The 24,597-nt window shown below is 37.8% G+C and overlaps 1 protein-coding gene across 2 annotated transcripts in view; it reads right to left on the bottom strand.

Moving 5' to 3' along the window:
* Positions 1–24,597, bottom strand: part of sema4ba (sema domain, immunoglobulin domain (Ig), transmembrane domain (TM) and short cytoplasmic domain, (semaphorin) 4Ba) — a 62,365-nt gene that overhangs the window by 35,714 nt on the left and 2,054 nt on the right. Inside the window, exon 1 of one of the 2 annotated variants that reach the window (XM_065283126.2) lies at positions 17,495–17,689. The exons of the other annotated variant lie outside the window; for it this stretch is intronic. The gene's annotated coding sequence lies outside the window, so the exon portion shown is untranslated. Of the gene's footprint in view, positions 1–17,494; positions 17,690–24,597 lie in introns of those variants that run through there. 2 annotated transcript variants of the gene reach the window in all.

Raw genomic sequence — 24,597 nt, 5'->3', positions numbered from 1 at the left:
ACCAGCACAGGAAGTGATGCTGACACCTTGTGCATATGTGTTGTGTCACCAGAGTACGCATCAGTGCTTGGTGGAAAAACTTTGACTGCCTTTGCTCTACTTAAACAGTGAATCGTGAAGTACAGAAGATGTAAGACAGTGAAGTTTTCTCTTGTCCTCGCCTCTATTCTGAACCCCAGACCCAGCTTAAAGTAATTAATGGTCCAATCCTCCCTGGATGATCTGACCAGTCCTAATTACATCCATATGCTCCGTCAAAGATCTTTAATAGCCTAATTAAAATCTTATTAAATAGCCAAAGCAAAATGGAAAAATGTCAGGCTCAGTTGGATTTTAAAATTGTTTCTTAAAAAGAGTTTTGACAAATGATCAGCCTAATTTCATAGGGAAGACTTCCAGGATGAAAGCATTACATTTAAGTTTAATTCAACGGGTGAGCTGACTAGATAAATGTAGATAAATGTAAAATATGACCGGAATATCATCATTACTAACTATCCCTCTCAATTGAAATGCGTCTAACGGGGACTGAGTCAGATGTGCAAATATTTCAAGAAGATATTCACTCCTGCATAGAAATTTCCATAACAGATGTGGGGTCTGTGGAATGTGGTACGGCTCAGAAGAGTCGGAGAAAAGACCTGCTAATGCCATCATCTCTGTCGGGCAAAATTATATTCAATTTTCACTGCGTTTCTGTCCCTCTGGTTAACGTAACATGATGCCTGATTCCAGAATAACTTTCTAAAAGTTAATAAACACTGGACAGATTAAATATTCATTCTTAAAAGCCAAAGTGTAATTCGAGTTACCTCAACTTCATCCCACTTGCAATACTGAAAAAGTCCCAGCATTGACTCGTCTTCTGACTTTACTTCCAGTAAAACAAAACTAAGCTTTTTTTAAGAACAAGAAAATGAAAGTACTGTTGAGGTTTCAAAAAAATCAACTTTGGTCATTTATTACAAAGAAATTCAATTCTCAGAAAAGGAGGAATATAAAACAGCTCCCAGATGGGAAAGCTAGAACCACAGGGAGCATAGATAGAGCTTTGTCATATATAAAGGTATATTTAAAACCCCCTTACCTAAAAGAATTCACTTTTTTAAATGTGTTTCTATAGGAAAATGAGTCTCCAGTACCTGTGCAGAAACATCCTGTTATTCCTCCTTTAAACCGCACCAGTCACACAAAACAGGCTGTTGGGGATTCCCTAGCATTGTGATGTCACATTGATTATACCGCTCACAGATTCCGCCATATAAGCGCGTAGTTCAACCTTCTGGCAGAGACACATGTTTCGATTTAGGGGGAACCTTCAGATCTCTCTGATGATGCCAATATGGAAGTTATTTAAACTGCAATTCATTGACTGGCCCCTAGAGGCAGGCTCCAAAAGGGAGTCAATTCCCATAGACTCCCATGTTAAAAAGGCAACTTTACAGCGGAAAATCATATGTTTACAGTCTGGTACAAAAAGGGTTTTTGGTCTGTATAGCTAATTTTGCCCCTCATGACAACTGGTAGAGGGTGAATTTTTTTGTAACTCATCCGTTTAATTGATATAAAGCCTTATGCCCCATTCAGACAGACAGCGACCAGCAGTAGCAGAGCGACGCAATTTCATTCATTTCAATGGAAACGTGGCGACTTCCGGCGGCATGAGCGAAAGTGACCGTATGGGCGTGTCCAGCGTCGCGAGAAAGTTAAGAAAAGTTTAACTCTATGCAAATGTTGAGCGAATTTCGGGAGCGACTACCAATGAAAACAAAGCAGTGGAGCTCACTGGAGTGGATGGTGCTCATCTGTTTATGACAAGTAGATAAAGAAACGCCTCTTTTGAAAGAGACGAGCGACACACAGTGACAAAGTCCCTTATAATGTGAATGTACCTTTAAAGTTCTGCATAATTAAGGGCGTGGCCACTTGAGTGACGTTGAACAGCCACTGCCGTCACTAGAGTCGAGCTAGGCGGGCGTAGTTTCAACAACCAGTCACCTAAGCTTCACCCACATCCCACCTCTTTACCCATTTTCGGATGTCTGTGAGTGATGCGCTGTGAAGTGCGGCCAAGATGGCGACGTCAGGCACCACCTACTTTACGCTTCAAAAACGATCTTCAGAAACCCATGGGTGACATCACGGACACAAAGTCCATCTTTTTTACAGTCCATGGTTTTGATCATCCAAAGCACATGTGTAAACACTCTACCCCCTATTTGCATACGGGGAGGGGAACAGAAGCTTTCTTTGCATTTAAAGAGACACACATAAAAACAAACAAAATTGCAGACCAAATGGCCATTGACCTGAAAACTTCTTTTATCCTAAAGTCTACATTCCATATTCATGTTCATTGTGTGTTATCATAAGTAAAGTTTAGGACTGCATCAAAAATCCAGTTTGAAGGTTTATGACATAGATCACATTAATGGGATAGTTCACCCGAAAATGAAAATTCACTCTCATGTTGTTACAAACCTGTATATTTTTTGTTCTGATAAACAGAAAGGAACATATTTTGAGAAATGTTTGTAACCAAACCAATCAGAGGCCCCGATGTCTTCCAAAGTAGTAAACACGAATACTGTGGAAGTCAATGGGGCTTCTGATCGGTTTGGTTACAAACATTCCCCTTCTGTTCCTCATTACTACAAATCGTCAAAATGCATTGTATTTACAGTACTTTAAAAAAACATGCATTTTTACAACTAATCTCAGCCTTAATATACACTGGGGTCCACTTTTGGAATCCTAAAAGGTCCAAAGGGGACAGCTGTTTGTTGATCATCATTTGCAAGTACTGCTGTAAATAGATCATCCTTAGGGGAAATAACCTTGATGATTTTTGGGGAGTGGTCTTCATCCTTACAGAACTCTTATGAGATCTATGCCTCATTTTCAGTGTATCTATTCAGCACTGGTCCTATGCGAGGTCCTTTGAGATATCATGCATGTTGTCAAAAGAGTTTCCTTGAAAGTTTCCTTAGAAGTAAGTGGGACACACTTAAAGGACAAGTTCGGTATTTTAGACTTAAAGCCCTGTTTTCAGATTGTTTATGGTCAAATAGAATGGTTTTGACTGAAATTTCGACATTTTCGGCTGCCCTGAGAATTTTCGCGTGTTTGTGTTTCAGCTCAGACCTCTACAATGGGTTTATAGGTGCACTGGAACAATCCTTCCTAAAATGCATTAAACTTTCGTTTACAAAGACGTGAAACTCACCGAGTGGTCAGGGGTGTTCACTGATATGCTCACACAAAAATCGCTCCAAAAGAAGCATTCCAACAGGTTTTATCGTAGTTTTTACCAACTCCATTGACTGTATTAGACGTCCTGTGAGGTACGGTATTACTCCGCGCCGGGAACTTTGTTTCTATTCTTGCAATTGGCAAAGGCGGATTAGCGCCACCACCTGGGCTGGAGTGTCTATTATTCAAGCTCTAAGCGGAAGAATGTACGGGTGTGAGGCGTTTGGGGAAATAGGTCCACAAGTTAACAACGAATGCTAAAACAGCTGTTGAAAAGCATCTTTTGCAGCGATTTTTGTGTGAGCATATCAGTGAACACCCCTGACCACTCGGTGAGTTTCTCGTCTTTGTAAACGAAAGTTTAATGCATTTTAGGAAGGATTGTTCCAGTGCACCTATAAACCCATTGTAGAGGTCTGAGCTGAAACACAAACACGCGAAAATTCTCAGGGCAGCCGAAAATGTCGAAATTTCAGTCAAAACCATTCTATTTGACCATAAACAATCTGAAAACAGGGCTTTAAGTCTAAAATACCGAACTTGTCCTTTAAGTCAAGACCTGGGTCACATGTTTCTTTTGATGCCAGAGTAGATGTAATCTAATCTGCTGATGCCTTAAGCTACAAGTAATGGTACATACAAGGCCTCCTGGGAGCCGGCTGTTTTATACATGAAAGGGAAAAGAGGAGGCGATACAGATTTTCCTTACAGTACGAAGCATATTATGTAATTTTTGAAAAATCTCATCATTTAGATATTATGAACAACGACTGTTTATTCTCTCAGCTGGCATAAGTGATACTCTGTAATTACTCAAGTAAATAATGCATGCCGGCATTTGCTTTCATATCGACAGTGTGCAGGATTTAAATTGTGTTTGTTTACAAATGTGCAGCTGCAATATGTCTGTACAGAGGAAATCTAGAAGACCTCAGTGATGATATTGACGATGCAAGCTGCCATCTGCTAACAGGACAACTAAAGGTCCACACAGTGATTCTGGAGACTCTATAGACTTTGCTTACGCCAGGTGGGCCCTTTATCTCTCTGTCTTGATATTTCAGAGTTTTATACAGTATCTAAGTCTCTCTTTTAAAGGCGGAGTGCATGATCTCTGAAAACCAATGTTGATATTTGAAATCATCTAAACAAACACGCCCCTACCCCAATAGAATCTGGACCTCCTTTCGATAGACCCGCCCCACACATACGCAACCCAGGCAACGATGTCGGTTAGTAGACACGCTCCTTACTGCTACATGTGTGTTTTGGTACTTGGCCCGACTCCCTGATTGTTTTTCAAAATCATGCACCCCGTCTTTAAACTAAATCGCAAAGAATGTCAGTTTCTGAAGTCGAACACCTGTCCCTGCAGTGAATCTCAGCACAAATTCACTCACAATGCATTTGAACAATTACGGTACTTTAAAAGCACTGGGGATGCAGAAGTGAAACGCTCAGAGGGCTCACTTCAAGCTCAAACTGAACCTTGTGGTTCGACCAAAGCAGTTTATTTTCTTTTAGCCTAACATCAACAGTAGTCAAAGTGCACTCAGCAATTACAGAGAGATTTACTAATGAAGCTCTGACAGTCAGGGCATGGAGCTGTCAGCCTGTGCTGTGCTATTTGGTATATAACATCCAGTACTGATATGCCTTGCGGGATACATACTATAGTCGTCAGGGGACTTGAGAAAGCAACTGCTATGGATCCTTCAGGATCCAGCATATAAGCCGGTCTGGAAGAATGCCAGTGCCCTACAGCCTTATATGAGTGACTATTATTAATTTACAAACTTTATTTAGTACCCACTTACTGTACAGCAATTCCTCTCTCTGTGTTGAGTTTCAAATAATACTAATAATTTGGGACAAACGAGTCACATCATCAGGACAGCAGGCAGACCATAGTGAAAAATACAGGCTAGCTCTTATAAATTATATGCAATCTGACAACAAAGTAGTGTTTGTTTTTTAAAGGGTCAAATTTAAAGGTGCAGTGTGTAATTTCAACACCTGTAACCTAAGCAGATTTGCCAAAGCAATGTTTTCACATCTGCCACATTTTCCTGAAATTCTCAGATATTATTAAAACTTTATCATAAAACAGAAATTCATGTGATATCCATTCTGGCCAGCTGTTTTAAAAGTTAAGCGTAGATTCAAATGCACTGACGTTTGTGCGACACAGGTGTGGAGAGATGAAAAAGTAGTCTGCTTTTAAAACTAGGTCACAGCCTGCTTTACCTCTTTGCTCACATTCTTAAATGTTTCCAATTGTTTAATATTATCTCACCATCTGATTTAATGCATTATTCAGAGGTGGTATTGAACTGACAGTTTGGGTGCTGATAAGCTCTCCATACTTCTCTGTTATACTTTACTTCTGCTTCCTGTTATGTCTGAGCTGTTGGCAGCACTTTAATAGTTGAATTTTTAGTCACCAACAAGAAATCTTTTATTTCTTAGCAGCACATATTTTTCTCATAGTTCACTTAAATGTTAAAATAAATAGGAGAAGGCTTAAAATATATTCAATTACATCAAGACCAAGCTTTTTATAAACATTCATCATTTTCTGAAGAAAAAAAATTTAATCTGATTTTTCTATTCAAGTGTGTTTATTCTTATGATTTTATCAATGGATCTCATTACCAATGTAAAACACCAAATATAAGCCATATACGCAGTATTTGAAACATATTCCTTCCTTTTAATCTTACACTGGTTTACAGTAATCAGATCTAGATTTATATCTACAAAGGCATAAACAAATTTGGATTGTGGTTTTGTTTTCCTGCATGTTTTTGGCCATAGATGCGCACAGCGAGTAGAAAATGCCTGCATTCCTGGTCCTTAACATGCTTAAGACAGATGCTAAGGTTGCTGGTAAGTGTGCTACACCCATCAATCACATCAAAGGGCCAATAACATGATGCGTGTGAGGGGCTCGACCTTCCTAATGGCCATCAATATCTCTCCCATCAGTCAAACTGCCTTTCACAGACAGACAGGTTCCTATACCAGTGCCTCCTAAATCCTCCAAACAGATGGGCTTTTAAGTTATCATAGCTACCAGTAAAAGCTATTAATAAATCTCATCACTCTTACCAGTAATAGCATTGCATTGATATAGCATTAGTCTCTGACTAGTAAGACATGTTGTATTTTATTAACTACTTTGAACAACATCTTGCTATTCCTGCTACAATAATGTATGCATTTATGGGCATTACGTATTTTGTCAAAATAAGTGCCTGCTGCACACACGTAAAAACCGTTTATGATAAAAGAGATGCTCACGTTCACAAAATACACACAAGAAACTCCCTAAACAGTAAACTCTGATTAGGCCTATGATTATGCGAGTATCTGGCAAACGCGAGCGTCTCTTTTATCATATACACCCTTTAGACGCATCTGCAGCAGGCACTTTTCTTGACAAGACACGTGATGCACATAGGATCACTCGACGCGCAGAACACATATTTTGAAATTACTAATCACACACATGACGGGCTACATATGTTGTGATGAACTTTGGATCGTGCGCCACTGCATTTAGGTACAGATGTGTACCTTTGAGGTACTAATATGCACCTTTTACATACAAAGGTGTACTACACTGTAAAAAATTTCTGTAGAAATTACAGTATTACTGGGTATTACTGGCAACTAGCTGCCAGTAACTTACCGTAGATTTTACATTTATGTTATTTACTGGCAACATTTTGTTCAAGGTTAAATGAACATGAAACATTTTTAGACTTTATCTTCTACAGTAAGTTACTGGCAACCAGCTGCAAAATTACAGCAAATTTTTTACAGTGTATTTAAAAGGGTACAGCCCCTGTGACAGCTTTAATACCTTATTTTCTGAAGTGTGTATCTCTCTACATTCTCAGTTTAATAAACTGCACAAATGCACAGCTTTGATTCGATCAATATAAAAGAACGAAACAAAAATAATAATGTATGCTGAGATGTACAAAGACCTTTGGTGAAGTTTATCAACAGAGGAAGACCATAATTTCCTGAATATAGAAAATGATCACACTACTTGATTCTTTCTTTAGTTGTGAAACACTGCTGAGGTGATAACTGTTCGCTGGAAGGAAAAATTGCATTTAACATGGGAATCCTGACCTTTATCTGTCAAGGTGATGATCTGCACCTTATCTTCCCCGAGCATCCACCACACTATCATCTCCATTCTCCTATTCTATTAAATCTTTTGTCACCTTTTTGCATACAACCAGATAAACCGCACCCAGAAGAAATGATTTTTGTCATTAGTATACTTTTGACTTGTTTAACTTCTAAAAATCCTAAATCCTTACCTCAAATAAAAACTGCACAATTTATTAAAACCTATTCATAGAGAATGTATTTTAAAATTTAAAATTATATTGAGAGATGAAAGTGTAAATATCATGATATGGAAAAACAAAAAAAAGACGAGCAGTCAAAATGCATTTGAAAGCTACCAAAAGCAAGTAAAAATTTCAATACGTGATGGTAAAGCAATATAATCCCTTACTGCAGTTTATTCAGGGTGACTGCGGCAGCCGCTTCAATGGCTGTCAGTCTCGAAACTGAAGTCGGTCTGCCTGAAAAGAGCTCAAGTGGCAAGTCCAACCTTTTTAGACAGCAAACTACAAGGAAAAGATTCAATCTTTGATCATTTGATTTTTTCATCAAACCCATGCGTGTAAAATCTATCAGAAACAGTATGCAATTGAATCAGCGCTGTGAATACAATCAGCATCTTCTGATTCACTGATAGTGGGAATTTACTTATGCGGCGCTCGTGCTGTTTAAAAAGAAAACCAGAGGGTCATCTGAGGCTGTTACGCTGCTGTAACTAAACCACTCAGCCTGCTGCGTGCAAACACTGACGGGTGGGAGATTTCACTGCGGGCGGCTCAATAAAGCGCTGCTCATTTTAGGGCCAAAGAGCGCAATGTCACTCAGGCATTGGCATCTCAATCATGTCTGTGATCCAAACAATTCCTTGCAACCCAGATATTTGGAGTAAATTCCACTCCACGCACGTTTGAGTCCTAGACAACGGGCTGTAACCCTGGAGGACCAGATGACCCAGAATTAATAGGGGGCCAAAATGGTCATGCCAATCAAAGTGGCAGCTCATAGCATTTGACTTTGCTACCTGTTATTGTCAGTTTTACAGAAAAGTCAGCTGTTTGCCTAAAAACTGATCTCTAATCAGTGCGTACAGTTGTTTATAATGACACCACAGGTCATGTTGAGACAAGACGAAACTAAAGTTTAACACATTCCAACACGCCACCTCTTTCAAACGTTGAAAAAAAAACCTTTTCATTAACTTCCTTTTATTTTAGGGTTTTATCTGAGTATTGTGAGCTAAGCATTGATTTGTTTTTGTTTTTTTAGAAAGGAAGTATTGCAGTACACGATGTAGTTTCACCTGGAGGCGTAACTCAGTTTGTAATCCTATAGTAATTGCACCACCCAGCTCAGGTTATGCAGGTCAGAGCTGATGGTACAGAAGATGAAAATGAAATTGTGAGTTTCTGGCAGGTGAATCTGATGTTTTTGTGCCAACTGGAGACATGACTAGATTCACATAGCTGATTATTTTCAAGATCTTTAGCAGATTGCCTAACACTTTGGATAAAGCCATGATGCAAGCAATAATAAACATGACTGGTTGATATTGCATTGAAAAAGCCAGCCACAGCATGTTCTTATCACTCACAGTTGACTCACAATAATTCTGTCAATAAAGCCAAAATGAAATGGGATACAGCATAACAAATCCTTTTGACTTTCAGCAAAACATGCTGATTTTTATACACAAGATTTTAGGATGTAACAAAAATATGCAGCTTTGATCTGACCCATAACAAGATAAGTCTGCGCTCTCTAAAACAAAGTCTAAGCAGTGAATAATGCAGAAGAAATGTGACCTGTCTGTACGATTCGGGGCTAAAGTTTCATAATCTTTTTAAAAGATCAACGTTTGATTTCAAAAATATGGAGATAGATTAATCTCATTAATAATTCACGCAAAAAACATGATTCACACATGCGTAGACAATTTCACATGCATGAAATCTAATTCACATTCACAAAAATATATAAATATTCGCAAAAAAACGATGTACATACACAAAATAAAAATACATATTCATAAAATACGTTTCACAAACGAAAAAAAAAAAACTATTCACAAATGTAGAACTGTGTACGAAACATTTTAAATTTTGAGTTTATCATGACTGTAAATGTACGAATCGTCTTTTTCGTGTGTGAATTGCTTTGAATTTGTGTGTGTGTGTTTTGAGACTTTGGTGGCAGCGCTTTTTCAATGTGGGTCACTCGTACTCTTTAGCCAATCAGATGCAAACTTTTCGTACACAGTTCTACATTTGTGAATTGTTTTTTTTTTGCGAATATATATATTTTTGTGTATGTGAATTAGATTTCATGCATGTGAAATTGTCTACGCATGTGTGAATCATGGTTTTTGCGTGAATTATTAATGAGATTAATCTATCTCCATACAAAAATGGCCTCAATGTTAAAGATATCAAGGTTATATTTTCACAGAATGTTCTTTACATTACGTAGGATGATATTATGTAAAAACAGTAAATACATTTTTTTAAGTGGGTTTTCACAGACTCAGACAAAATTTGGTTACAATTAATCACGATTAATTGCATACAAAATAAAAGTGAGTATTTCCATAACACTAACACATAATAAATTCTTAAATGTATACATGTCGGTGTGTGTATTTAAATATACATAATAATTACACACATATATTATGCAAACACTCACTATAATTTTGTATGCGATTAATCGCGATTAATCGTTTACCGACCACTAATTCAAACACATATAAAGCTATTAAAAACTGATTTTGAAAACACTATTAGCTAATTTTATTACTACTTTCCATTGAAAATAAAGAAACAAACAAGATTACACCTGAAAGTGTATTTAAAAAAAAGACTATGCCGATAAAACCAAATGTAAAAAGGGTAGTGCATGATGAAACTATCAAACAATATGATACTTCCTATTGTATACCTGAAACCAAACCAACCCTGTTCTCTTATGAACTGAATGCTGTCACCCTTGTTAGTATATGTAATAAATGATGCTGTTAATCTAAAACAAGTTCTCCATTTCTATAAACTTGCCATCTTTGGTCCACTTTAATAAATCATTTAAAAGGTATCGTACAGTATCTCTCCCACTTTCTCCACTCTTTTATACAAACACAAGTTAGGGCTGTTTAGACTGTACTGCTCTTCTCAAGCACGAAGCTTTCAGCCTGCCGTCCGCTTAAAGTACACTGTTCCAGCTGGCTGCACTTCACATACTGTACAGTTACACAAGTTTGTGCGCAGGTGGATAAAGGTGCTTTGGACTCTCTTGTGGCCATCTGGGTCAGAGATGGACATGTCAGAAAGGTTCAAGTGTATGAGCAGGAGCACGCATTAGAGGAATATCTGACGGAGCATGTGACAGATAGGAATGCTTAAATGTGGAGCAGCAGAGCGGGGTCGGTTTAAAATCAGTTCCAGAAACTACAACTCCAGCCGCTTTTATCCGGAGACTCACGATGGTTTTAAATCATCAGATATCCGATAAATTAATCTGTTGGCCCAGATCAGGTATCAGAGAAAACCAAAAGTAGCGTGGCGTGAAAAGGGTTCTGCTCAATAGGAGCAGTTGTGTGGTGTGAATCTCTGCGTGGTCATGGTGAGGTATGTTTGAGAAGGTCGGAAAAGCCATTAGTGGAGTAGAGGGCATAACCAGGAATGCTTTAAGAAGATATCAGATCACGGGGTGTGTATGTGTTGTGAGTGTGTGAATACTGGAGCTACACTCATGTCTATTAATATGCATGCATAATTAATTAATGTCACTTTTAGAGCCTTAAACTACACATGCAAGGTAAAACATACTGTTAATACACATAGACGCACACACATAACTATATATACACAGAACTATACCACATTCTCAAGTTATGGACACGCTTTAGTCACCTAGCCTGTTTAAAATAGACCAGCATGAAACAGGAACAGGTGGGAAGCAAAGATGTCTGTGTGTGTGTGTGACATCAGTAGGCAACATACTACACAACAGACATACTTGCCCTCTTCAAAAGTGCCCCTAAATGATCAGAAGGTTGTTCGCAAGACATTTGCATAAAGTGTCAAATCAAAATAGCCCACTTTGGGGTCTACATTTCTCCTCTCTTCCCTCTCTCCCGTTGGTCAGAAGCCACTAAAGGTCTCAGGAACAAGCAAGCAAACACTAAGTTTTGGTCCATTTCCAACTCCAGAGCCAGTTCCCACACAATGCCCCTGGGATTTTCACTGGGAAAACCAGAGGGGGGGTCTCTGACGTCCCTTAAAGACGAATGTTTAAAGACTTCCCAGCAGTGAGTAAACCACAGCGCCTAATCTTCCCCAGGCCTCGAGTTAGGTTTACAAAGCTACATAAACCCTGTCAGAGCTACTAAACTGTTGTTCCCACTGTTTGTCACTTATTGCAGCATCTGCGGTTACATCAGCAGCGTGAGATATGGCGCCGGTGACGCAGGCTTCATTTGGGGAAAGATGTCCCCGTTGTCAACATTATGAAAAACAAATAGCCAAAAATGGTCCCAAACTGTCATTGGGACATCACCCTTTAAAAGGTCCTAATATGTATCATTTAGGTACAGATGGGTACGCATTTGGTACCAATATGTTCCTCAGAGATAGTAATATGAACTCTTTGGTACAAATATGTACCTCAGAGATACAAATATAAACTCTTTGGTACCAATATGTACCCCTGAGGAACTAATATGCACTCTTTGATAACAATATGTACCTCTGAAAAACTAGTATGCACTCTTTGGTACAAATAAGAGATACTAATATGAACTTTTGGTACCAATATTTACCTCTGAGGAACTAATATGCACTCTTTGGTACCAATATGTACCTCTGAGGAACTAATATGCACTCTTTGGTACCAATATGTACCTAAGAGATACAAATATGAACTCTTTGGTACCAATATGTACCTTAGAGATACAAATATGAACTTTATGGTACTAATATGTACCTCTGAGAAACTAATATGCACTCTTTGGAACCAATATGTACCTCAGAGATACAAATATGAACTCGTTGGTACCAATATGTACCTCTGAGGAACTAATATGCACTCTTTGGTACCAATATGGTACCTCAGAGATACAAATATGAACTCTTTGGTACCAATATGTACCTCTGAAAAACTAATATGCACTCTTTGGTACAAATAAGAGATACTAATATGAACTCTTTGGTACCAATATTTACCTCTGAGGAACTAATATGCACTCTTTGGTACCAATATGTATCTCTGAGGGAATAATATGCATTCTTTGGTACCAATATTTACCTCTGAGGAACTAATATGCACTCTTTGGTACCAATATGTACCTCTGAGGAACTAATATGCACTCTTTGGTACCAATATATACCTAAGAGATACAAATATGAACTCTTTGGTACCAATATGTACCTCTGAGGAACTAATATGCACTCTTTGGTACCAATATGTACCTCTGAAAAACTAATATGCACTCTTTGGTACAAATAAGAGATACTAATATGAACTCTTTGGTACCAATATTTACCTCTGAGGAACTAATATGCACTCTTTGGTACCAATATGTACCTAAGAGATACAAATATGAACTCTTTGGTACCAATATGTACCTTAGAGATACAAATATGAACTTTATGGTACTAATATGTACCTCTGAGGAACTAATGTGCACTCTTTGGAACCAATATGTACCTCAGAGATACAAATATAAACTCTTTGGTACCAATATGTACCTCTGAGGAACTAATATGCACTCTTTGATAACAATATGTACCTCTGAAAAACTAATATGCACTCTTTGGTACAAATAAGAGATACTAATATGAACTTTTGGTACCAATATTTACCTCTGAGGAACTAATATGCACTCTTTGGTACCAATATGTATTTCTGAGGGAATAATATGCATTCTTTGGTACCAATATTTACCTCTGAGGAACTAATATGCACTCTTTGGTACCAATATGTACCTCTGAGGAACTAATATGCACTCTTTGGAACCAATATGTACCTAAGAGATACAAATATGAACTCTTTGGTACCAATATGTACCTTAGAGGTACAAATATGAACTTTATGGTACTAATATGTACCTCTGAGGAACTAATATGCACTCTTTGGAACCAATATGTACCTCAGAGATACAAATATAAACTCTTTGGTACCAATATGTACCTCTGAGGCACTAATATGCACTCTTTGTTACCAATATGTACCTCAGAGATACTAATATGAACTCTTTGGTACCAATATGTACCTCTGAAAAACTAATATGCACTGTTTGGTACAAATATGTACCTCAGAGATACTAATATGAACTCTTTGGTACCAATATTTACCTCTGAGGAACTAACATGCACTCTTTGGTACCAATATGTATCTCTGAGGGAATAATATGCATTCTTTGGTACCAATATTTACCTCTGAAGAACTAATATGCACTCTTTGGTACATATATGTACCTCTGAGGAACTAATATGCATTCTTTGGTACCAATGTGAACTACTGAGGAACTTATGCACTCTTTGTGTCTCCATTACTCCATCAATATGTACTTCAGAGATACTAATATGAACTTTTTGGTACCAATATGTACATCAGAGGTACTAATATGAACTTTTTAGATAAAAAAAATATTTTTGAAAGGCTACTGCCCCAGTAACAGCTAGGGACCATTTATGACATTTTTTCTGACTGTGCAAGGAACTGTGCATGACAAATGTTTATTGACAAAAAAAACATTGGTAGGCTATAACATGGAAATTCTCAATGTATCCTCAAAACAACACAAGTTGAACTGACAAGTAACGACAAACTCCTGTTTCTGTTCAATTCACGTCAGCTAAGACAGGTGTTATTTATGTTCAGACATGTATATGCGATATGGGTAAAAGGGATTTTTTTCCTTTTTTCCTTTTTTCACACTATTGCTAGAACAAGTAATCATTTTAATACATATACATTTCTTGCAAATATACTGTACAAAGTGGGGAAACAGTGCATTATTATTTATGTGCTGTATCACTTGTTTATCCAGAAATGTGATAAAACAAAACATTACTTATGACTGAAACTGAAAGGTTAATTCAAAGTACACAAGGTGTTTTTAAGGGAGGAGGTTGTTGGGGAGTGTCAAACGAACAGAGGCGTTATAACTGTCAGCAGTTATTGGCGTGGAAAGAAAGGGACCGTGCTTGCGTGCAAGTCTCACAACACTCACAAACTAAGTCTTGTGCTTATTTACATTCCACGCTTCTACTAGAGCACATACCTGACCCAGTTTTTAATCCAAGTTAAAAAATCTCTCTCCTACACACACACACACACGTGCACATGCAGAGACAGGTATACAGTAGTTAGTCAATCAGGAGAAATCAAAGGAAAAGCTGGAAAAATAGCCCTGGGATCTGATGACTGTGATGAGAAACAGGTGGACCGGAGAGACCTGGAGAGACCGGAGAGAATGGAGAGCTTTGTGCTCCGCAAAGATACTACGAAGAGATACGGTCTGCATCTGCTCCGCTTTTACTCTTGACCTAATATGCAACAGACTGCCACAAATTTAGCAAAGCCCTTCGTGCCTTTTTTCCTTAAAAAATATATTTCTTTCAACGTTGTTTAACCTCAGATAAAATCAGAGATCTCACCATTATGATACGCTTTCTAAAAGCTACTGGTTCTTGTTGGGGGGATGTAACTTCTCCAAACGTCCATTCAAATGCATTCCTTGGTCTTAAAACTCTCTTGTCTGGTATAGTTTATGGTGTGGTATTTAGCTGAACAGAAGCAAGGAGCTACACACAAGCTGTGGACTATTAGTATAACAGCCACCGTCTTTTACCAACCAGCCAAACACTTTCTGACAGCCTCACACAGGCCGACCATTGTCAAGACTCCTGTACCCATAATTCTGTTGCCAGCTGCTGTCTTTGTGGATCAGACTAAAGAAATACACAGAGAACAGACTACCAGCACAATCAGGCCTATTTTATTTCATCTGTTTCACCTTCTCCCGCTCTTTTTGTTGTACTGTTTAAACTTTTCTAAAACTTTTTATGAGCACACGTCGATTTATTAAAGTTTTCACAGAAGTTGCCTTTCATCCAAAATCTATTTAGTTACCTTGCTGTCTTTTGCTTACTAATTCTAAGGCAGCATCTTAGCTAAAATGAAATCTTAAAGGCTCATTATAGTTGTGCATAAGTCCTACGGCATAGCCTCAACGCCATAGGATACGCGTCGGTTTTCATATATACTTCTGTGTCTGCATTGACAAGTGATGGAGGTACATAGACAGCAACTTTTTGTTGCAGTTCAGTTAAATCAATTCTCAACTTACAAATGGAAATGACTATGAAGAAATGCGACACAGTTTTTTTACCTGATGGGAGGGGTTCCAGTGGACCAATCACATTGGTTGCGGCCCACGTAGAAGGGACGCACTGTTAAAATTTTGGCAAGGTGCGCGTCAGTCTACGCTAAGATACGCACAGTGTACGGATAACCTGGCGTAGCTACTGTGTAGACCTTACGCATGACTATAACTTCCACTTTCATTTAACTTTTTTGCATTAAACTAATATTCCTTACAAATAGCACATAATCTGCATAAACTGTGAGAGAAATGGTCAAAATATGTACCCTCGCTCTCACTTGGGCTGTACCCATTATGAAGGACATAGCTTGTACCCTACTACTCTATATGAAATACTAATATTAATTCTTCAGGTGCAATGGGGTACCTGTTAAAAAGGTACCACCCAAGTGACAACTGGGGTACATATTTTACAATTTTTTTCTGACAGTGTACCCAACTCAACTCAAAATTTCACATATTTGGTAAAAACTTAATTGCAGTAACTCAGAAATTGTCTAAAACTAGTTATCTTGGAAGGCAACATAATCAGGCATTATCAGGAGTATGATACCTTACAGATGTTGTCTATGTAGGCAGTTTACTACACAATCCATACTGTAAACTGTTTACAAATTCAGCTCTTTGAAGAGGACTAAAATTGCTGTCTTTGTTAAATTCCCTTTAATTCCTTCACCACAGTGGTTATCTCCTTTGTGCAGATGTCCAACAAGCAACAACAACAAAAACCAAGATTGCTTACGCTCACCTGAATACAGATATGATCATCTATGACAGCCTGAATGTTAACCCACAAGCACCATGAACACTTTTACATGCATTACAAATTACTCTTACATACTGATAACAAAGACAGCAAACCTACTGTACACGTCAACAAAAGAAAGCTTATCTAACTGATGTGGTTTAGCTTTAAAGTGATGATACATTAATAGTCACCAATCTGTAGATGAATAACTAGGATAGAGGTGTCAGATTTCTTAATAACACCTGTAGTCTCCGCCCCCAACATGACTATGACCTAATCACAGATATCTCAAGATGCCAAAACCACATGAGCAAAGAAAGCTCAAAGGAGCCAACAGCTTTTATTAAACAACCTCATGCTTCTCGCTTTTCAATTTTTCCCTTTACTTGCAAAGCCGTGCGCTCCCGAGTTCATGGAAAGTTTCAACGTGCTGCTGCTGGATGTCACATACACTCCAGTCTGCTGGCAGAGACCCCGACTGGAAAGAGAGCAGTGAGCACGTCTGTGTGTGCATATGTGTGCGTGTATAACTCTGAAGATCAAGAGAGAACCTTTGTCCAAGGGCTCACACACACCGGCCAACCTAAACTACAACACCCCGAAGAACCGACCATTTGAAAGCAAACCCAAACAAACACAGAACCTCGAGACACGTACACAAACAGAAGCAGAGCGAGCTTGTTGTTCTGTGATCCATCATGACCCGCTATCACCTCCCTGATAACGTCTTGCAGTGATGGGATTGTCTTGTGTCAACCCACACCCTCCCCCTCGAACCCTCCCAAACCAGCGCCACTTAAAGAGCCCCTTGCAATAACAAACCCCCATGCGGACACGCCACCCGCCTGCAGCGTATAACAGGAGAGACGCAATAAAACACCCCTTTCATTTGCACGCTAACCAAACACCCCCACAGACACCAATCAATCATTAACAGCAACCAGTTAGAAGTGCTGAGTACTTACTCTTCAAGACACAGATTTCCAGCTCAGTTCTTCAGAGGGAAAAATCCTTTTGGGAAATCAAAGAAAGTCGGAATCCTTTATGAAAGTAGTGTTTGAGGGTAAATCCGACTTTAGGTTGCCGGTTTCAGTTGGTTACGGGGTCTAGATATAAGGATCTGTGGTACGACGTTCATGCTCTGTCTGCTGCTGTGACTGAGTGTGTATCTAACACGCTGGTGTAGTAATGCCTAGCTGCCTCTGACTTAATCAATGCTCCTCCCCTTTACGCTCAGAAGAGAGAGAGAGCGGGATAGAGAAAAAGAGAGAGAGAGAAACACAGCACTGTCCCAGCACTGTCCTTGATCATCATCACAAAGGCTTAATAGAAATCACAAGGTTCTTATAACTTTAGTTCTTATAACCATGGTTCCCTCATCTAAATCTTAGCTTTCATCCAAACAGACAGCATTTTGAGTTGAAACAGCCCAGTACAGGTTAAATTGCAATCCGACAGGGTACTTTTCTTTTTGACCCAACGCTTAGCATTTATTTTTAGAGAGAAAAACAATCGAGACAACTAGAGAGAAAATAAATGGACAAAAAAGTGCCAGAGTGTAAGTTATTGATGATTTGACTCAAATTCAAAGAGAGGAGACTAGTGTAGGGGTTCAAATCAGAAGACACAAGATTATAAGTCTTAAACGGTCCTAAAATGTTTTAAATTGTTTGGTGCTGGATCAACTAAAAAACTTGAGTGACAAATCGTCCAATTATGCCCTTGTTAACAAGGGAAGTAAACTACTAAGTGGAATAGAGGAGCAGTCACAGTTGGGAATCCCTGGGACTAAAATAGTGCTGCTAATTATGTATTGAGGGGAAATGCTAAGCAGGCAGATGGAATGGTAGGTTTGGGGTGTCAGACTTCGGGATGCCATCATTAGGAGACATGGATGAGCCAAATTCAGAACCAGCGTGTCATGAGAAACGGGAAGCAGAGCCCAGTCACTTATCAGCCTCTTTACTTACAGACACCAGATGCTAACAGGATCTCCGCCCCCTTTATCCTGACTTTATACCATTTGAGCATATATTATACACGTAATTTTTCAATGCGTGCACTTTAAATCTTTGTACAGCTCCTCATAAATGTGTTAGCATTAGCCCCATTCATTCCTATGGCTCCAAACAGGGATGAACTTATAAACCACCAAACACTTCCATGTTTTTCCTATTTAAAGACTGTTACATGAGTAGTTACACGAGTAAGTATGGTGGCACAAAATGAAACTTTTGTTTGGAGCCATAAGAATGAATGGGGCTATGCTAAATGCTAACACATTCAAGAAGCGCTGTACAAAAATTAAAACTGCATGCATTAAAAAAAAAGATAGGGATGTATTAATTCATCTAAGTTGAGGTAAGAACAGTAAAATATTGAAAGACGGTGGCGTTTTCCTTTAAAGGGGACAGAGAATGAAAAACCATTTTTACCTTGTCTTTGTTGAATAATGGTAGTCTACCCGCATTCACGAACATACAAAAAGTCCTAGACATGCTAAACATCTCAGTCTCATAGAAATTCCTCTTTTAGAAATGTCAGCCAGAAAACGGCCCAATCTGAAAAACTGATGCTTATGACATCACAGGCATCTCCCTGCCCCTCCACTTTAAAATAATTGGCTTTTTGAGTGGCAGCAAAGTCAGCCAATCAGTAATGAGATTGCAAGTTAAGCCAGTAGGGGAGCCAAATAGGTGCAAAACCACTTCTTTAAAATCCCCCACCCTAATAGAGCTATCTGAGAGAGGTTTTTAGGAAGCTTCTAAGGCATTACAGACCCAAACAAAAATGTTTTTGTCTGCATGTCACATCACAGAACAAGGATAAATACACCATTCAATCATTCGATATCACCTTTAACAACAACTAAACGTTGTCACCTAAGAGAATTAAATATTGCAGCAAAAAGAAATCAATTGAAAAATCTATTAAAACACAAGAAAATAGGAACAGCAGAATGTAAAATATGCCTAATCTTTCAATTCTGTCATTTTTGCATTCTTTTACATTTTAACCATCATGCAGCTGTCAGACATCTGTGACCCAGACTGTTAAAATCATCTTAACTAAATAAAATCATCCTACATAAAGTAAAGGACATTTGAAAAATATAACCTTGATATCTTTAACATCGTCTGAGTAAGCTGAAATCAAACTTTGATGCTCCTAAACTCACAATTAGATCATAAAACTGTTGCCAGAATTTTACAGCCAGGGTCACATTTGAGTTGCATCAGTTTTATGAGTTGCATCCCTTTATGTTATTTGGCAACTTGTGTGCATAATATTCGTGCAATCCAAATCAGAAATCTGCTTTGTTTAGATATGTAAAGATTTTGACATTCGACCCCCCAAGCAACTAAAAATACAAACAACTGCATCTTCTCTCAGCTGTCATATATATGGCAGATCAACCAACAAGCTTCTTTTTTTCCTCCCAAAACGAAGGCTTGACTGATGTGCCGTGAACATTTTACAGACAGCTTTGCTGTGGACCCCTCTCTCTCTCTCATTTGTCATCTGAAGTTAAACTCCCGGGGTCTCGTGTTTAGCCAGTAAAGAGAAGGAATGGCTGAAGTTTGTGCCTGTTAATCTCTCTATAGGAGGTGCGTAATCCCCTAAATTTGAAGGCAGATTAGAGTTTTAAATCTTACATCATGCATGTCTTGCTAGGTAGAGAGGCATGTGTGTTCATTTTTTCTAAATAAAATATATGACCAAATCCTTGATAAACTTATTTTTTATTTAAATAATAAATAAGAACCAACCCAAAAAAGTCCAAAACACACTGAGAGAACTCAAGCCCCATCAATATTCCTTTTAGAGACTAAACGCTATTCTGACCTCTATAGATTATAATGGGTACTACAGTCAGTCTGCATTCGAGTCAAGTGTCTTAACTTGTAAATGTTGCAAAGGGTACAACTTTCACAAGCAAATTTTTAGCTGAAAATAATAAGTAATACTGTAGCACATTTCCATTTCTGGACGAATGGTACTATTTAACATCTAAACCTAACTGTTTTAAAAAAGTTTCCTTACTGTAGACAATTAAATGGTATGAAATAAATGGTTCTTTTAAGAACTCTTAAAGGGATAGTTCACTTTAAAATAAAAATTCTGTCATCATTTACTCATCCTCATGTTGTTCTAAACCTGTATGAATTTCTTTTTTTTTGTCAAATCTTTATTTGTCCCTTTACAGGGCAATTTATGCAGCAACAGACCTCACAAACATACAATTTATGAAAAGGAAACAACACAATAACCAACCATAAAACATTTAAAATAAAAAATAAAAACATTAAAAATGTATTTTTTCTGATGAACATAAAAGAAGATATTTTGAGAAATGATGGTAAACACACAGTTGACGGTACCCATTAAATTCCATAATTTTTATTCCTACTATGGAAGTCTATGGTCACTTACTGGTGTGTGTTTACCATCATTTCACAAAATATCTTCTTTTGTGTTCATCAGAAAAAAAAATTCATACTGGTTTAGAACAACATGAGGATGAGTAAATGATGAAAGAATTTTCATTTTAAAGTGAACTAACTGAGGTTCTTTTGTGACCTGGGCAGTCTATTTTTTTGCTGATCTAATTTTGAAATACAGGAAAATTCGAATTTTAAGGTTTCATAAAAATACGTCCTTGTCTGCCATCCCAATGCTCCAAATATTAAACATGTAAAATTATCTTTATTTGTACGATTTCTGAAAGGTGAACCCTCCTAAATATGTCCTAATACAAAGGATGCATGTCCATCGCAAAGCACTTAAAACATGCAGAACTTTTGTCTCTACAGATTTCCACATGAGAATGATACACTCTTAAGAAAAATGGTTCTATATAGTACCAAATAAGGGTTCTACAGCTTGTAACAATAGCAGCACCCTTTCTGGTACTATATAGAACCCTTTTTTAGATGGTTCTATATAGAACCTTTACCATCGTTTCAGAACCTTTGAAGAACCTTTTTTCTTAAGAGTGTAGCAAAGCTGTCACTGAACAGAATTACAAAAATAAGACAAATAAAGGAGCCTGACATACAGTACAAGCACAAAAATGTCCTGTATTAGCATGTTAAATGAACAGCCACATTCTGAAATTATATTCAGATTGGATACAGCAGAAAAATTCAAAATCAGGCCATGTTGTCAATCTCTGACTGTGAACACGGGGAGTTTTAAGGGCTTTTAATTACTGTAAGTGTACAATCCGATCCATTTTCATTTAGGTGTAATAAACCTTTCAGATAGATAAACGATAACTTCACTAACTAAATGTCTGCTAAGGGTCCAGTTTGTACACTGAGGCTGAATATACAGGTTAACTTTAAAAGTAAACCTGGTATACCGCATTGCTACTGCAAAACTGAGATATAAAATGTTTACTTTCTCTCAACTGTGACAGGCAATATGTTAATTTGGTAAATGTATTCCATAAATAGTGGCATTAATCTGTTTTTCAGCACCTTTGAAGGGGATGTCTCCGGGGGTCCAGATTATATTTCGACTGGTGAAAGATCAAAAAAGACTTCTTAAATTTACTTTCATCTGGATGACTAATGTCTCACCCTTATAAAACTTTATAAGCTTTGCCATCAGCCTTTGTAGACACTGTTCCTCACCAAGAGGTCTTTAAATTCTGCCTGTTATCTGCTTGTGAACTTTAGGATTAGTTAAAGGTTAAAATAAACATTTGGGCTTACTTTAGTTGGATAAATTCATCTCAGCTAAATTATTTTCAAATTAAGTGTTTTTTATCATATTAATTCATTTTTAATTTACATTTAGCATATGCTTTAATCCAAAGTGACTTACAATGAGAAAAACAATAAAGCTATTAATCTTAGGAAGGCAATAAAATGAAAAGTGCTATACAAAGTTACAAAGTTTTAGCAAGTTTAAGAGTTGAAACCTGTTGAAAGAAGGGGTAAGTAAGTAAGTTTTTTCATCTATTAAATAAACATAATTCTGTAAATTAAACATTTATTAAGTACATAATTTCATTATGACCTATTAAAATTCTTTACTAATCCTATGTTGCAAAACATTATTATGAAAAATATGGTGATTCCAATGTTTCCTTGTTGAGAAATTTAAAGGCAGAGAAAAAGATTTTTGGCTGCTGACTTTGAAATAAACAGCAGAAATGTCTCCTCAGGTGGCTGTCCATATCAAAGGAGTTATAACTCGCTTTCATGTGCCCGCTATTTCAATTCCCCCGGCAGCACGTAACAGATCATTCGCCAGACCCCGACGTCCCTCCCTCTAGTCAGTAAAAATAATTAAACAGGAAAGCACTGTAAGTAAAGTTCTTCCCTGTTCACGTCCAGCAATAACACATGACCTAATTTCTATGCATGCCAAGCACTTATTCAGCAATAAGTGCTTACATATTAAAACAAATACTTTGAAATATAATTAACTTGAAAGTGCATGTTTAAATCTGGTTACTAAACAGCCTGTGCTGTATACATGCCTACAGCAAGTTCATAGGCTGAGGGAGGAGGACCGTCATTCAATCTATTCAACAAGGCCAAGAGCGGACAGAAGTGTTGTATTCAAGCCAGGCCACAGGGGAGCTTCAAACAAAACACTAATTAACAAATTAAAAGACTTTTCTGTTCAACTTTGCCACACTGATTCATGCATGAGGCAAGTGGACGGTCCACCCCAGCAAAATGGGCTGCAATAATAGGAACATCTTGAAAAAGTGCAGCCAGGCGTTTTTTGCCGTAGCGCTGCTGAGCCTGTAAAAGGGGCATCTGTTTTGTTTCAGCCCAGCTGAGAGTAATGAACCTGTGTAAGCAATGAACCACGACTAAAAAAATCTTAGAAAAGTCAATAGTAGTTCTTTATACAGCCCTTAAGGAGACACACACACACACACTTATAAAAAGAATTGCAGATGATATAAACTTTCCTTCTTTCCTTCCAGGTTGAACTTTCAACTATAATGTTTTTCTTCTACGATCATTACATTATCTTTAAAAACTGTGTGAGACAGACCCTTCACAAACACACAGATTACTCTGTGCCCACGAGCTACAATACAGTAGGCTGGACATCAATTACATCACACATCATATTTGCTCTCTCATGTCCTGTGATCATTTTCATGATGTCAGAACTGCTGTATACTGTGTGCCACAGGCAACGTCTTTGATCCGAAAACAGCAAAAGTATTTACATAAATTATAAGATTGAAAACGAATAATGATATTTCAGTCTGTTCACCACACACAGATATTATTTGACTTGTACAGTAGTACAACCTTTACATTTTTTGTTGTTCATTTTTGCTCTTTTTGGAGCTTGACAGCCTGTGGTCACTAAACTGGACACCAACTGGAAAAACTAAAATCTGTCGAAAGAGCCATTTGTGTTCAATAAAAAAACAGCATTGACTCTCATTGATTTTATTTTTAGGAAGAACTATTTCTGTAAGACACATCTTCCTCATGACACATGAATTTCAAACTTTAAACAATTTTAAAATAACAATACATAAACTTTAAGCAACTAAGTGCCGTACGTACTGTACATCTGCTCAGCATCATTAAACAGACACACAAACTGCTGATCAGGGCAATGCTGACGCACATATCCGACACACAATCTATAATACACACTACATTTGTCTTTTCGGTGGCCTCTGTCCTGGTCTCTACTATAAGATTTTGCATGTCTGTCGTAAGATTTTGCAGTGCGTATTGCTACAGGACAACATCAGGCATAGACTAACTGTATAATGCTTATAATGGTACATACGGAGTCTTACAAGCAGTACAGACACATCAGTACTCCACCAGAAACTCTCTGACCTTGCTTAGCGTTGGGGGACACAGACTCCCATCACACTTTAAAAAATGCTTGGTTATTTTCAACCCAGCTTAGAGTCGAAGGCATGAATCCAACCCATTGAGTTGTATTTTAACCTATGCGGGGTTGTTTTAACCAATTGTTGAATCAAATATAAACATTTTCACCTAATGGCTGGGTTCGTCCCTTTTTGACCCAACGCTGGGTTAAAAATAACCCAGCATTTTTTAGA

Source organism: Paramisgurnus dabryanus, chromosome 9 (assembly GCF_030506205.2).
Source record: "Paramisgurnus dabryanus chromosome 9, PD_genome_1.1, whole genome shotgun sequence".
NCBI classification, from domain to species: Eukaryota; Metazoa; Chordata; class Actinopteri; order Cypriniformes; family Cobitidae; genus Paramisgurnus; species Paramisgurnus dabryanus.
This window is presented reverse-complemented; position numbering and strand designations above follow the sequence as displayed.